At 51.0% G+C, this 13,787-nt stretch overlaps 21 non-coding genes across 21 annotated transcripts; all 21 read left to right on the forward strand.

The window, feature by feature from the left end:
- The first annotated feature begins 262 nt into the window (after nucleotides 1–262).
- trnaf-gaa (transfer RNA phenylalanine (anticodon GAA)) lies at nucleotides 263–335 on the forward strand. The gene has a single exon. It is a non-coding gene; the product is annotated as a tRNA-Phe (tRNA).
- A 597-nt stretch (nucleotides 336–932) lies between these two features.
- trnaf-gaa (transfer RNA phenylalanine (anticodon GAA)) lies at nucleotides 933–1,005 on the forward strand. The gene has a single exon. It is a non-coding gene; the product is annotated as a tRNA-Phe (tRNA).
- Nucleotides 1,006–1,602: 597 nt separating this feature from the next.
- Nucleotides 1,603–1,675, forward strand: trnaf-gaa (transfer RNA phenylalanine (anticodon GAA)). Its single transcript has one exon. It is a non-coding gene; the product is annotated as a tRNA-Phe (tRNA).
- Nucleotides 1,676–2,272: 597 nt separating this feature from the next.
- On the forward strand, nucleotides 2,273–2,345 carry trnaf-gaa (transfer RNA phenylalanine (anticodon GAA)). Its single transcript has one exon. It is a non-coding gene; the product is annotated as a tRNA-Phe (tRNA).
- Nucleotides 2,346–2,942: 597 nt separating this feature from the next.
- trnaf-gaa (transfer RNA phenylalanine (anticodon GAA)) lies at nucleotides 2,943–3,015 on the forward strand. The gene has a single exon. It is a non-coding gene; the product is annotated as a tRNA-Phe (tRNA).
- Nucleotides 3,016–3,612: 597 nt separating this feature from the next.
- trnaf-gaa (transfer RNA phenylalanine (anticodon GAA)) lies at nucleotides 3,613–3,685 on the forward strand. The gene has a single exon. It is a non-coding gene; the product is annotated as a tRNA-Phe (tRNA).
- A 597-nt stretch (nucleotides 3,686–4,282) lies between these two features.
- trnaf-gaa (transfer RNA phenylalanine (anticodon GAA)) lies at nucleotides 4,283–4,355 on the forward strand. The gene has a single exon. It is a non-coding gene; the product is annotated as a tRNA-Phe (tRNA).
- A 597-nt stretch (nucleotides 4,356–4,952) lies between these two features.
- On the forward strand, nucleotides 4,953–5,025 carry trnaf-gaa (transfer RNA phenylalanine (anticodon GAA)). The gene has a single exon. It is a non-coding gene; the product is annotated as a tRNA-Phe (tRNA).
- A 597-nt stretch (nucleotides 5,026–5,622) lies between these two features.
- Nucleotides 5,623–5,695, forward strand: trnaf-gaa (transfer RNA phenylalanine (anticodon GAA)). Its single transcript has one exon. It is a non-coding gene; the product is annotated as a tRNA-Phe (tRNA).
- A 597-nt stretch (nucleotides 5,696–6,292) lies between these two features.
- trnaf-gaa (transfer RNA phenylalanine (anticodon GAA)) lies at nucleotides 6,293–6,365 on the forward strand. The gene has a single exon. It is a non-coding gene; the product is annotated as a tRNA-Phe (tRNA).
- Nucleotides 6,366–6,962: 597 nt separating this feature from the next.
- Nucleotides 6,963–7,035, forward strand: trnaf-gaa (transfer RNA phenylalanine (anticodon GAA)). The gene has a single exon. It is a non-coding gene; the product is annotated as a tRNA-Phe (tRNA).
- A 597-nt stretch (nucleotides 7,036–7,632) lies between these two features.
- On the forward strand, nucleotides 7,633–7,705 carry trnaf-gaa (transfer RNA phenylalanine (anticodon GAA)). The gene has a single exon. It is a non-coding gene; the product is annotated as a tRNA-Phe (tRNA).
- A 597-nt stretch (nucleotides 7,706–8,302) lies between these two features.
- trnaf-gaa (transfer RNA phenylalanine (anticodon GAA)) lies at nucleotides 8,303–8,375 on the forward strand. The gene has a single exon. It is a non-coding gene; the product is annotated as a tRNA-Phe (tRNA).
- Nucleotides 8,376–8,972: 597 nt separating this feature from the next.
- On the forward strand, nucleotides 8,973–9,045 carry trnaf-gaa (transfer RNA phenylalanine (anticodon GAA)). The gene has a single exon. It is a non-coding gene; the product is annotated as a tRNA-Phe (tRNA).
- Nucleotides 9,046–9,642: 597 nt separating this feature from the next.
- trnaf-gaa (transfer RNA phenylalanine (anticodon GAA)) lies at nucleotides 9,643–9,715 on the forward strand. The gene has a single exon. It is a non-coding gene; the product is annotated as a tRNA-Phe (tRNA).
- A 597-nt stretch (nucleotides 9,716–10,312) lies between these two features.
- Nucleotides 10,313–10,385, forward strand: trnaf-gaa (transfer RNA phenylalanine (anticodon GAA)). The gene has a single exon. It is a non-coding gene; the product is annotated as a tRNA-Phe (tRNA).
- A 597-nt stretch (nucleotides 10,386–10,982) lies between these two features.
- On the forward strand, nucleotides 10,983–11,055 carry trnaf-gaa (transfer RNA phenylalanine (anticodon GAA)). The gene has a single exon. It is a non-coding gene; the product is annotated as a tRNA-Phe (tRNA).
- A 597-nt stretch (nucleotides 11,056–11,652) lies between these two features.
- Nucleotides 11,653–11,725, forward strand: trnaf-gaa (transfer RNA phenylalanine (anticodon GAA)). Its single transcript has one exon. It is a non-coding gene; the product is annotated as a tRNA-Phe (tRNA).
- Nucleotides 11,726–12,322: 597 nt separating this feature from the next.
- Nucleotides 12,323–12,395, forward strand: trnaf-gaa (transfer RNA phenylalanine (anticodon GAA)). Its single transcript has one exon. It is a non-coding gene; the product is annotated as a tRNA-Phe (tRNA).
- A 597-nt stretch (nucleotides 12,396–12,992) lies between these two features.
- trnaf-gaa (transfer RNA phenylalanine (anticodon GAA)) lies at nucleotides 12,993–13,065 on the forward strand. The gene has a single exon. It is a non-coding gene; the product is annotated as a tRNA-Phe (tRNA).
- A 597-nt stretch (nucleotides 13,066–13,662) lies between these two features.
- trnaf-gaa (transfer RNA phenylalanine (anticodon GAA)) lies at nucleotides 13,663–13,735 on the forward strand. Its single transcript has one exon. It is a non-coding gene; the product is annotated as a tRNA-Phe (tRNA).
- Nucleotides 13,736–13,787: the final 52 nt, after the last annotated feature.

The following is a 13,787-nucleotide window of genomic DNA, read 5'->3' on the forward strand; positions in this document are numbered from 1 at the left end:
TGCAGATATCGGAGCTGAGGCGGGCGGAAGAGCGAGGAAGCCGTTGATTGCGCAGCTGACAGACTGATGTAAAATAGCAGAGGGTGCAGGAAATAGGCAGCAGGTGAGGCAGCACGATTGGAGAGTGGAAGAGGCTTAACGTTGCAGGTCACTGCTTGATGAAATGTGCGAGATGTTGAGGAAGTTTGCAAGAAATAGCAAAGGAGAGGACTGAGTGGCTGAGAGATGGAACAGAGAAGAGCTTTGCATTGCAGCAGTGCAAGCCGAAATAGCTCAGTTGGGAGAGCGTTAGACTGAAGATCTAAAGGTCCCTGGTTCAATCCCGGGTTTCGGCAGAACCCCCTTGCTGTCTTTCTGTGCTGTCTACTCCTTGGCACTGCATTTTGTCCCGCAGTGTCTTCAATCATCAATCGACGCAAGCTGCGGCAAACCAGATGCCCATCGCAATCTCCTGTGGATATTTTCGAAAGACATTCCCACCCTCAATATTCTGGCGTTCTTCCATCCCCTTTCAGCGTTAGCTTTTGTTTCACGCCTCCACATACCTCATTGTGGCCCGCAGTTGCGTTCCAGCCAAAATGCCACAGACCCGTTGCACTTGAGAATGTGATGGTGGACTAGCCAGATGGACAAGTGTGTGGCTTTTGCATGCTCTTCACTTTGCAGTGGCTGCAGATATCGGAGCTGAGGCGGGCGGAAGAGCGAGGAAGCCGTTGATTGCGCAGCTGACAGACTGATGTAAAATAGCAGAGGGTGCAGGAAATAGGCAGCAGGTGAGGCAGCACGATTGGAGAGTGGAAGAGGCTTAACGTTGCAGGTCACTGCTTGATGAAATGTGCGAGATGTTGAGGAAGTTTGCAAGAAATAGCAAAGGAGAGGACTGAGTGGCTGAGAGATGGAACAGAGAAGAGCTTTGCATTGCAGCAGTGCAAGCCGAAATAGCTCAGTTGGGAGAGCGTTAGACTGAAGATCTAAAGGTCCCTGGTTCAATCCCGGGTTTCGGCAGAACCCCCTTGCTGTCTTTCTGTGCTGTCTACTACTTGGCACTGCATTTTGTCCCGCAGTGTCTCCAAACATCAATCGACGCAAGCTGCGACAAACCAGATGCCCATCGCAATCACCTGTCGATATTTTCGAAAGACATTCCCACCCTCAATATTCTGGCGTTCTTCCATCCCCTTTCAGCGTTAGCTTTTGTTTCACGCCTCCGCATACCTCATTGTGGCCCGCAGTTGCGTTCCAGCCAAAATGCCACAGACCCGTTGCACTTGAGAATGTGATGGTGGACTAGCCAGATGGACAAGTGTGTGGCTTTTGCATGCTCTTCACTTTGCAGTGGCTGCAGATATCGGAGCTGAGGCGGGCGGAAGAGCGAGGAAGCCGTTGATTGCGCAGCTGACAGACTGATGTAAAATAGCAGAGGGTGCAGGAAATAGGCAGCAGGTGAGGCAGCACGATTGGAGAGTGGAAGAGGCTTAACGTTGCAGGTCACTGCTTGATGAAATGTGCGAGATGTTGAGGAAGTTTGCAAGAAATAGCAAAGGAGAGGACTGAGTGGCTGAGAGATGGAACAGAGAAGAGCTTTGCATTGCAGCAGTGCAAGCCGAAATAGCTCAGTTGGGAGAGCGTTAGACTGAAGATCTAAAGGTCCCTGGTTCAATCCCGGGTTTCGGCAGAACCCCCTTGCTGTCTTTCTGTGCTGTCTACTACTTGGCACTGCATTTTGTCCCGCAGTGTCTTCAATCATCAATCGACGCAAGCTGCGGCAAACCAGATGCCCATCGCAATCTCCTGTGGATATTTTCGAAAGACATTCCCACCCTCAATATTCTGGCGTTCTCCCATCCCCTTTCAGCGTTAGCTTTTGTTTCACGCCTCCACATACCTCATTGTGGCCCGCAGTTGCGTTCCAGCCAAAATGCCACAGACCCGTTGCACTTGAGAATGTGATGGTGGACTAGCCAGATGGACAAGTGTGTGGCTTTTGCATGCTCTTCACTTTGCAGTGGCTGCAGATATCGGAGCTGAGGCGGGCGGAAGAGCGAGGAAGCCGTTGATTGCGCAGCTGACAGACTGATGTAAAATAGCAGAGGGTGCAGGAAATAGGCAGCAGGTGAGGCAGCACGATTGGAGAGTGGAAGAGGCTTAACGTTGCAGGTCACTGCTTGATGAAATGTGCGAGATGTTGAGGAAGTTTGCAAGAAATAGCAAAGGAGAGGACTGAGTGGCTGAGAGATGGAACAGAGAAGAGCTTTGCCTTGCAGCAGTGCAAGCCGAAATAGCTCAGTTGGGAGAGCGTTAGACTGAAGATCTAAAGGTCCCTGGTTCAATCCTGGGTTTCGGCAGAACCCCCTTGCTGTCTTTCTGTGCTGTCTACTACTTGGCACTGCATTTTGTCCCGCAGTGTCTTCAATCATCAATCGACGCAAGCTGCGGCAAACCAGATGCCCATCGCAATCTCCTGTGGATATTTTCGAAAGACATTCCCACCCTCAATATTCTGGCGTTCTTCCATCCCCTTTCAGCGTTAGCTTTTGTTTCACGCCTCCACATACCTCATTGTGGCCCGCAGTTGCGTTCCAGCCAAAATGCCACAGACCCGTTGCACTTGAGAATGTGATGGTGGACTAGCCAGATGGACAAGTGTGTGGCTTTTGCATGCTCTTCACTTTGCAGTGGCTGCAGATATCGGAGCTGAGGCGGGCGGAAGAGCGAGGAAGCCGTTGATTGCGCAGCTGACAGACTGATGTAAAATAGCAGAGGGTGCAGGAAATAGGCAGCAGGTGAGGCAGCACGATTGGAGAGTGGAAGAGGCTTAACGTTGCAGGTCACTGCTTGATGAAATGTGCGAGATGTTGAGGAAGTTTGCAAGAAATAGCAAAGGAGAGGACTGAGTGGCTGAGAGATGGAACAGAGAAGAGCTTTGCATTGCAGCAGTGCAAGCCGAAATAGCTCAGTTGGGAGAGCGTTAGACTGAAGATCTAAAGGTCCCTGGTTCAATCCCGGGTTTCGGCAGAACCCCCTTGCTGTCTTTCTGTGCTGTCTACTACTTGGCACTGCATTTTGTCCCGCAGTGTCTTCAAACATCAATCGACGCAAGCTGCGACAAACCAGATGCCCATCGCAATCTCCTGTCGATATTTTCGAAAGACATTCCCACCCTCAATATTCTGGCGTTCTTCCATCCCCTTTCAGCGTTAGCTTTTGTTTCACGCCTCCGCATACCTCATTGTGGCCCGCAGTTGCGTTCCAGCCAAAATGCCACAGACCCGTTGCACTTGAGAATGTGATGGTGGACTAGCCAGATGGACAAGTGTGTGGCTTTTGCATGCTCTTCACTTTGCAGTGGCTGCAGATATCGGAGCTGAGGCGGGCGGAAGAGCGAGGAAGCCGTTGATTGCGCAGCTGACAGACTGATGTAAAATAGCAGAGGGTGCAGGAAATAGGCAGCAGGTGAGGCAGCACGATTGGAGAGTGGAAGAGGCTTAACGTTGCAGGTCACTGCTTGATGAAATGTGCGAGATGTTGAGGAAGTTTGCAAGAAATAGCAAAGGAGAGGACTGAGTGGCTGAGAGATGGAACAGAGAAGAGCTTTGCATTGCAGCAGTGCAAGCCGAAATAGCTCAGTTGGGAGAGCGTTAGACTGAAGATCTAAAGGTCCCTGGTTCAATCCCGGGTTTCGGCAGAACCCCCTTGCTGTCTTTCTGTGCTGTCTACTACTTGGCACTGCATTTTGTCCCGCAGTGTCTTCAATCATCAATCGACGCAAGCTGCGGCAAACCAGATGCCCATCGCAATCTCCTGTGGATATTTTCGAAAGACATTCCCACCCTCAATATTCTGGCGTTCTCCCATCCCCTTTCAGCGTTAGCTTTTGTTTCACGCCTCCACATACCTCATTGTGGCCCGCAGTTGCGTTCCAGCCAAAATGCCACAGACCCGTTGCACTTGAGAATGTGATGGTGGACTAGCCAGATGGACAAGTGTGTGGCTTTTGCATGCTCTTCACTTTGCAGTGGCTGCAGATATCGGAGCTGAGGCGGGCGGAAGAGCGAGGAAGCCGTTGATTGCGCAGCTGACAGACTGATGTAAAATAGCAGAGGGTGCAGGAAATAGGCAGCAGGTGAGGCAGCACGATTGGAGAGTGGAAGAGGCTTAACGTTGCAGGTCACTGCTTGATGAAATGTGCGAGATGTTGAGGAAGTTTGCAAGAAATAGCAAAGGAGAGGACTGAGTGGCTGAGAGATGGAACAGAGAAGAGCTTTGCATTGCAGCAGTGCAAGCCGAAATAGCTCAGTTGGGAGAGCGTTAGACTGAAGATCTAAAGGTCCCTGGTTCAATCCCGGGTTTCGGCAGAACCCCCTTGCTGTCTTTCTGTGCTGTCTACTACTTGGCACTGCATTTTGTCCCGCAGTGTCTTCAATCATCAATCGACGCAAGCTGCGGCAAACCAGATGCCCATCGCAATCTCCTGTGGATATTTTCGAAAGACATTCCCACCCTCAATATTCTGGCGTTCTCCCATCCCCTTTCAGCGTTAGCTTTTGTTTCACGCCTCCACATACCTCATTGTGGCCCGCAGTTGCGTTCCAGCCAAAATGCCACAGACCCGTTGCACTTGAGAATGTGATGGTGGACTAGCCAGATGGACAAGTGTGTGGCTTTTGCATGCTCTTCACTTTGCAGTGGCTGCAGATATCGGAGCTGAGGCGGGCGGAAGAGCGAGGAAGCCGTTGATTGCGCAGCTGACAGACTGATGTAAAATAGCAGAGGGTGCAGGAAATAGGCAGCAGGTGAGGCAGCACGATTGGAGAGTGGAAGAGGCTTAACGTTGCAGGTCACTGCTTGATGAAATGTGCGAGATGTTGAGGAAGTTTGCAAGAAATAGCAAAGGAGAGGACTGAGTGGCTGAGAGATGGAACAGAGAAGAGCTTTGCATTGCAGCAGTGCAAGCCGAAATAGCTCAGTTGGGAGAGCGTTAGACTGAAGATCTAAAGGTCCCTGGTTCAATCCCGGGTTTCGGCAGAACCCCCTTGCTGTCTTTCTGTGCTGTCTACTACTTGGCACTGCATTTTGTCCCGCAGTGTCTTCAATCATCAATCGACGCAAGCTGCGGCAAACCAGATGCCCATCGCAATCTCCTGTGGATATTTTCGAAAGACATTCCCACCCTCAATATTCTGGCGTTCTCCCATCCCCTTTCAGCGTTAGCTTTTGTTTCACGCCTCCGCATACCTCATTGTGGCCCGCAGTTGCGTTCCAGCCAAAATGCCACAGACCCGTTGCACTTGAGAATGTGATGGTGGACTAGCCAGATGGACAAGTGTGTGGCTTTTGCATGCTCTTCACTTTGCAGTGGCTGCAGATATCGGAGCTGAGGCGGGCGGAAGAGCGAGGAAGCCGTTGATTGCGCAGCTGACAGACTGATGTAAAATAGCAGAGGGTGCAGGAAATAGGCAGCAGGTGAGGCAGCACGATTGGAGAGTGGAAGAGGCTTAACGTTGCAGGTCACTGCTTGATGAAATGTGCGAGATGTTGAGGAAGTTTGCAAGAAATAGCAAAGGAGAGGACTGAGTGGCTGAGAGATGGAACAGAGAAGAGCTTTGCATTGCAGCAGTGCAAGCCGAAATAGCTCAGTTGGGAGAGCGTTAGACTGAAGATCTAAAGGTCCCTGGTTCAATCCCGGGTTTCGGCAGAACCCCCTTGCTGTCTTTCTGTGCTGTCTACTACTTGGCACTGCATTTTGTCCCGCAGTGTCTTCAATCATCAATCGACGCAAGCTGCGGCAAACCAGATGCCCATCGCAATCTCCTGTGGATATTTTCGAAAGACATTCCCACCCTCAATATTCTGGCGTTCTCCCATCCCCTTTCAGCGTTAGCTTTTGTTTCACGCCTCCGCATACCTCATTGTGGCCCGCAGTTGCGTTCCAGCCAAAATGCCACAGACCCGTTGCACTTGAGAATGTGATGGTGGACTAGCCAGATGGACAAGTGTGTGGCTTTTGCATGCTCTTCACTTTGCAGTGGCTGCAGATATCGGAGCTGAGGCGGGCGGAAGAGCGAGGAAGCCGTTGATTGCGCAGCTGACAGACTGATGTAAAATAGCAGAGGGTGCAGGAAATAGGCAGCAGGTGAGGCAGCACGATTGGAGAGTGGAAGAGGCTTAACGTTGCAGGTCACTGCTTGATGAAATGTGCGAGATGTTGAGGAAGTTTGCAAGAAATAGCAAAGGAGAGGACTGAGTGGCTGAGAGATGGAACAGAGAAGAGCTTTGCATTGCAGCAGTGCAAGCCGAAATAGCTCAGTTGGGAGAGCGTTAGACTGAAGATCTAAAGGTCCCTGGTTCAATCCCGGGTTTCGGCAGAACCCCCTTGCTGTCTTTCTGTGCTGTCTACTACTTGGCACTGCATTTTGTCCCGCAGTGTCTTCAATCATCAATCGACGCAAGCTGCGGCAAACCAGATGCCCATCGCAATCTCCTGTGGATATTTTCGAAAGACATTCCCACCCTCAATATTCTGGCGTTCTCCCATCCCCTTTCAGCGTTAGCTTTTGTTTCACGCCTCCACATACCTCATTGTGGCCCGCAGTTGCGTTCCAGCCAAAATGCCACAGACCCGTTGCACTTGAGAATGTGATGGTGGACTAGCCAGATGGACAAGTGTGTGGCTTTTGCATGCTCTTCACTTTGCAGTGGCTGCAGATATCGGAGCTGAGGCGGGCGGAAGAGCGAGGAAGCCGTTGATTGCGCAGCTGACAGACTGATGTAAAATAGCAGAGGGTGCAGGAAATAGGCAGCAGGTGAGGCAGCACGATTGGAGAGTGGAAGAGGCTTAACGTTGCAGGTCACTGCTTGATGAAATGTGCGAGATGTTGAGGAAGTTTGCAAGAAATAGCAAAGGAGAGGACTGAGTGGCTGAGAGATGGAACAGAGAAGAGCTTTGCATTGCAGCAGTGCAAGCCGAAATAGCTCAGTTGGGAGAGCGTTAGACTGAAGATCTAAAGGTCCCTGGTTCAATCCCGGGTTTCGGCAGAACCCCCTTGCTGTCTTTCTGTGCTGTCTACTACTTGGCACTGCATTTTGTCCCGCAGTGTCTTCAATCATCAATCGACGCAAGCTGCGGCAAACCAGATGCCCATCGCAATCTCCTGTGGATATTTTCGAAAGACATTCCCACCCTCAATATTCTGGCGTTCTTCCATCCCCTTTCAGCGTTAGCTTTTGTTTCACGCCTCCACATACCTCATTGTGGCCCGCAGTTGCGTTCCAGCCAAAATGCCACAGACCCGTTGCACTTGAGAATGTGATGGTGGACTAGCCAGATGGACAAGTGTGTGGCTTTTGCATGCTCTTCACTTTGCAGTGGCTGCAGATATCGGAGCTGAGGCGGGCGGAAGAGCGAGGAAGCCGTTGATTGCGCAGCTGACAGACTGATGTAAAATAGCAGAGGGTGCAGGAAATAGGCAGCAGGTGAGGCAGCACGATTGGAGAGTGGAAGAGGCTTAACGTTGCAGGTCACTGCTTGATGAAATGTGCGAGATGTTGAGGAAGTTTGCAAGAAATAGCAAAGGAGAGGACTGAGTGGCTGAGAGATGGAACAGAGAAGAGCTTTGCATTGCAGCAGTGCAAGCCGAAATAGCTCAGTTGGGAGAGCGTTGGACTGAAGATCTAAAGGTGCCTGGTTCAATCCCGGGTTTCGGCAGAACCCCCTTGCTGTCTTTCTGTGCTGTCTACTACTTGGCACTGCATTTTGTCCCGCAGTGTCTTCAAACATCAATCGACGCAAGCTGCGACAAACCAGATGCCCATCGCAATCTCCTGTCGATATTTTCGAAAGACATTCCCACCCTCAATATTCTGGCGTTCTTCCATCCCCTTTCAGCGTTAGCTTTTGTTTCACGCCTCCGCATACCTCATTGTGGCCCGCAGTTGCGTTCCAGCCAAAATGCCACAGACCCATTGCACTTGAGAATGTGATGGTGGACTAGCCAGATGGACAAGTGTGTGGCTTTTGCATGCTCTTCACTTTGCAGTGGCTGCAGATATCGGAGCTGAGGCGGGCGGAAGAGCGAGGAAGCCGTTGATTGCGCAGCTGACAGACTGATGTAAAATAGCAGAGGGTGCAGGAAATAGGCAGCAGGTGAGGCAGCACGATTGGAGAGTGGAAGAGGCTTAACGTTGCAGGTCACTGCTTGATGAAATGTGCGAGATGTTGAGGAAGTTTGCAAGAAATAGCAAAGGAGAGGACTGAGTGGCTGAGAGATGGAACAGAGAAGAGCTTTGCATTGCAGCAGTGCAAGCCGAAATAGCTCAGTTGGGAGAGCGTTAGACTGAAGATCTAAAGGTCCCTGGTTCAATCCTGGGTTTCGGCAGAACCCCCTTGCTGTCTTTCTGTGCTGTCTACTACTTGGCACTGCATTTTGTCCCGCAGTGTCTTCAATCATCAATCGACGCAAGCTGCGGCAAACCAGATGCCCATCGCAATCTCCTGTGGATATTTTCGAAAGACATTCCCACCCTCAATATTCTGGCGTTCTCCCATCCCCTTTCAGCGTTAGCTTTTGTTTCACGCCTCCACATACCTCATTGTGGCCCGCAGTTGCGTTCCAGCCAAAATGCCACAGACCCGTTGCACTTGAGAATGTGATGGTGGACTAGCCAGATGGACAAGTGTGTGGCTTTTGCATGCTCTTCACTTTGCAGTGGCTGCAGATATCGGAGCTGAGGCGGGCGGAAGAGCGAGGAAGCCGTTGATTGCGCAGCTGACAGACTGATGTAAAATAGCAGAGGGTGCAGGAAATAGGCAGCAGGTGAGGCAGCACGATTGGAGAGTGGAAGAGGCTTAACGTTGCAGGTCACTGCTTGATGAAATGTGCGAGATGTTGAGGAAGTTTGCAAGAAATAGCAAAGGAGAGGACTGAGTGGCTGAGAGATGGAACAGAGAAGAGCTTTGCATTGCAGCAGTGCAAGCCGAAATAGCTCAGTTGGGAGAGCGTTAGACTGAAGATCTAAAGGTCCCTGGTTCAATCCCGGGTTTCGGCAGAACCCCCTTGCTGTCTTTCTGTGCTGTCTACTACTTGGCACTGCATTTTGTCCCGCAGTGTCTTCAATCATCAATCGACGCAAGCTGCGGCAAACCAGATGCCCATCGCAATCTCCTGTGGATATTTTCGAAAGACATTCCCACCCTCAATATTCTGGCGTTCTCCCATCCCCTTTCAGCGTTAGCTTTTGTTTCACGCCTCCACATACCTCATTGTGGCCCGCAGTTGCGTTCCAGCCAAAATGCCACAGACCCGTTGCACTTGAGAATGTGATGGTGGACTAGCCAGATGGACAAGTGTGTGGCTTTTGCATGCTCTTCACTTTGCAGTGGCTGCAGATATCGGAGCTGAGGCGGGCGGAAGAGCGAGGAAGCCGTTGATTGCGCAGCTGACAGACTGATGTAAAATAGCAGAGGGTGCAGGAAATAGGCAGCAGGTGAGGCAGCACGATTGGAGAGTGGAAGAGGCTTAACGTTGCAGGTCACTGCTTGATGAAATGTGCGAGATGTTGAGGAAGTTTGCAAGAAATAGCAAAGGAGAGGACTGAGTGGCTGAGAGATGGAACAGAGAAGAGCTTTGCATTGCAGCAGTGCAAGCCGAAATAGCTCAGTTGGGAGAGCGTTAGACTGAAGATCTAAAGGTCCCTGGTTCAATCCCGGGTTTCGGCAGAACCCCCTTGCTGTCTTTCTGTGCTGTCTACTACTTGGCACTGCATTTTGTCCCGCAGTGTCTTCAATCATCAATCGACGCAAGCTGCGGCAAACCAGATGCCCATCGCAATCTCCTGTGGATATTTTCGAAAGACATTCCCACCCTCAATATTCTGGCGTTCTCCCATCCCCTTTCAGCGTTAGCTTTTGTTTCACGCCTCCGCATACCTCATTGTGGCCCGCAGTTGCGTTCCAGCCAAAATGCCACAGACCCGTTGCACTTGAGAATGTGATGGTGGACTAGCCAGATGGACAAGTGTGTGGCTTTTGCATGCTCTTCACTTTGCAGTGGCTGCAGATATCGGAGCTGAGGCGGGCGGAAGAGCGAGGAAGCCGTTGATTGCGCAGCTGACAGACTGATGTAAAATAGCAGAGGGTGCAGGAAATAGGCAGCAGGTGAGGCAGCACGATTGGAGAGTGGAAGAGGCTTAACGTTGCAGGTCACTGCTTGATGAAATGTGCGAGATGTTGAGGAAGTTTGCAAGAAATAGCAAAGGAGAGGACTGAGTGGCTGAGAGATGGAACAGAGAAGAGCTTTGCATTGCAGCAGTGCAAGCCGAAATAGCTCAGTTGGGAGAGCGTTAGACTGAAGATCTAAAGGTCCCTGGTTCAATCCCGGGTTTCGGCAGAACCCCCTTGCTGTCTTTCTGTGCTGTCTACTACTTGGCACTGCATTTTGTCCCGCAGTGTCTTCAATCATCAATCGACGCAAGCTGCGGCAAACCAGATGCCCATCGCAATCTCCTGTGGATATTTTCGAAAGACATTCCCACCCTCAATATTCTGGCGTTCTCCCATCCCCTTTCAGCGTTAGCTTTTGTTTCACGCCTCCGCATACCTCATTGTGGCCCGCAGTTGCGTTCCAGCCAAAATGCCACAGACCCGTTGCACTTGAGAATGTGATGGTGGACTAGCCAGATGGACAAGTGTGTGGCTTTTGCATGCTCTTCACTTTGCAGTGGCTGCAGATATCGGAGCTGAGGCGGGCGGAAGAGCGAGGAAGCCGTTGATTGCGCAGCTGACAGACTGATGTAAAATAGCAGAGGGTGCAGGAAATAGGCAGCAGGTGAGGCAGCACGATTGGAGAGTGGAAGAGGCTTAACGTTGCAGGTCACTGCTTGATGAAATGTGCGAGATGTTGAGGAAGTTTGCAAGAAATAGCAAAGGAGAGGACTGAGTGGCTGAGAGATGGAACAGAGAAGAGCTTTGCATTGCAGCAGTGCAAGCCGAAATAGCTCAGTTGGGAGAGCGTTAGACTGAAGATCTAAAGGTCCCTGGTTCAATCCCGGGTTTCGGCAGAACCCCCTTGCTGTCTTTCTGTGCTGTCTACTACTTGGCACTGCATTTTGTCCCGCAGTGTCTTCAATCATCAATCGACGCAAGCTGCGGCAAACCAGATGCCCATCGCAATCTCCTGTGGATATTTTCGAAAGACATTCCCACCCTCAATATTCTGGCGTTCTCCCATCCCCTTTCAGCGTTAGCTTTTGTTTCACGCCTCCACATACCTCATTGTGGCCCGCAGTTGCGTTCCAGCCAAAATGCCACAGACCCGTTGCACTTGAGAATGTGATGGTGGACTAGCCAGATGGACAAGTGTGTGGCTTTTGCATGCTCTTCACTTTGCAGTGGCTGCAGATATCGGAGCTGAGGCGGGCGGAAGAGCGAGGAAGCCGTTGATTGCGCAGCTGACAGACTGATGTAAAATAGCAGAGGGTGCAGGAAATAGGCAGCAGGTGAGGCAGCACGATTGGAGAGTGGAAGAGGCTTAACGTTGCAGGTCACTGCTTGATGAAATGTGCGAGATGTTGAGGAAGTTTGCAAGAAATAGCAAAGGAGAGGACTGAGTGGCTGAGAGATGGAACAGAGAAGAGCTTTGCATTGCAGCAGTGCAAGCCGAAATAGCTCAGTTGGGAGAGCGTTAGACTGAAGATCTAAAGGTCCCTGGTTCAATCCCGGGTTTCGGCAGAACCCCCTTGCTGTCTTTCTGTGCTGTCTACTACTTGGCACTGCATTTTGTCCCGCAGTGTCTTCAATCATCAATCGACGCAAGCTGCGGCAAACCAGATGCCCATCGCAATCTCCTGTGGATATTTTCGAAAGACATTCCCACCCTCAATATTCTGGCGTTCTTCCATCCCCTTTCAGCGTTAGCTTTTGTTTCACGCCTCCACATACCTCATTGTGGCCCGCAGTTGCGTTCCAGCCAAAATGCCACAGACCCGTTGCACTTGAGAATGTGATGGTGGACTAGCCAGATGGACAAGTGTGTGGCTTTTGCATGCTCTTCACTTTGCAGTGGCTGCAGATATCGGAGCTGAGGCGGGCGGAAGAGCGAGGAAGCCGTTGATTGCGCAGCTGACAGACTGATGTAAAATAGCAGAGGGTGCAGGAAATAGGCAGCAGGTGAGGCAGCACGATTGGAGAGTGGAAGAGGCTTAACGTTGCAGGTCACTGCTTGATGAAATGTGCGAGATGTTGAGGAAGTTTGCAAGAAATAGCAAAGGAGAGGACTGAGTGGCTGAGAGATGGAACAGAGAAGAGCTTTGCATTGCAGCAGTGCAAGCCGAAATAGCTCAGTTGGGAGAGCGTTAGACTGAAGATCTAAAGGTCCCTGGTTCAATCCCGGGTTTCGGCAGAACCCCCTTGCTGTCTTTCTGTGCTGTCTACTACTTGGCACTGCATTTTGTCCCGCAGTGTCTTCAAACATCAATCGACGCAAGCTGCGACAAACCAGATGCCCATCGCAATCTCCTGTCGATATTTTCGAAAGACATTCCCACCCTCAATATTCTGGCGTTCTTCCATCCCCTTTCAGCGTTAGCTTTTGTTTCACGCCTCCGCATACCTCATTGTGGCCCGCAGTTGCGTTCCAGCCAAAATGCCACAGACCCGTTGCACTTGAGAATGTGATGGTGGACTAGCCAGATGGACAAGTGTGTGGCTTTTGCATGCTCTTCACTTTGCAGTGGCTGCAGATATCGGAGCTGAGGCGGGCGGAAGAGCGAGGAAGCCGTTGATTGCGCAGCTGACAGACTGATGTAAAATAGCAGAGGGTGCAGGAAATAGGCAGCAGGTGAGGCAGCACGATTGGAGAGTGGAAGAGGCTTAACGTTGCAGGTCACTGCTTGATGAAATGTGCGAGATGTTGAGGAAGTTTGCAAGAAATAGCAAAGGAGAGGACTGAGTGGCTGAGAGATGGAACAGAGAAGAGCTTTGCATTGCAGCAGTGCAAGCCGAAATAGCTCAGTTGGGAGAGCGTTAGACTGAAGATCTAAAGGTCCCTGGTTCAATCCCGGGTTTCGGCAGAACCCCCTTGCTGTCTTTCTGTGCTGTCTACTACTTGGCACTGCATTTTGTCCCGCAGTGTCTTCAATCATCAATCGACGCAAGCTGCGGCAAACCAGATGCCCATCGCAATCTCCTGTGGATATTTTCGAAAGACATTCCCACCCTCAATATTCTGGCGTTCTCCCATCCCCTTTCAGCGTTAGCTTTTGTTTCACGCCTCCACATACCTCATTGTGGCCCGCAGTTGCGTTCCAGCCAAAATGCCACAGACCCGTTGCACTTGAGAATGTGATGGTGGACTAGCCAGATGGACAAGTGTGTGGCTTTTGCATGCTCTTCACTTTGCAGTGGCTGCAGATATCGGAGCTGAGGCGGGCGGAAGAGCGAGGAAGCCGTTGATTGCGCAGCTGACAGACTGATGTAAAATAGCAGAGGGTGCAGGAAATAGGCAGCAGGTGAGGCAGCACGATTGGAGAGTGGAAGAGGCTTAACGTTGCAGGTCACTGCTTGATGAAATGTGCGAGATGTTGAGGAAGTTTGCAAGAAATAGCAAAGGAGAGGACTGAGTGGCTGAGAGATGGAACAGAGAAGAGCTTTGCATTGCAGCAGTGCAAGCCGAAATAGCTCAGTTGGGAGAGCGTTAGACTGAAGATCTAAAGGTCCCTGGTTCAATCCCGGGTTTCGGCAGAACCCCCTTGCTGTCTTTCTGTGCTGTCTACTACTTGGCACTGCATTTTGT

This window comes from Mustelus asterias, chromosome 3 (genome assembly GCF_964213995.1).
Source record: "Mustelus asterias chromosome 3, sMusAst1.hap1.1, whole genome shotgun sequence".
In the NCBI taxonomy this organism is placed as follows: domain Eukaryota; kingdom Metazoa; phylum Chordata; class Chondrichthyes; order Carcharhiniformes; family Triakidae; genus Mustelus; species Mustelus asterias.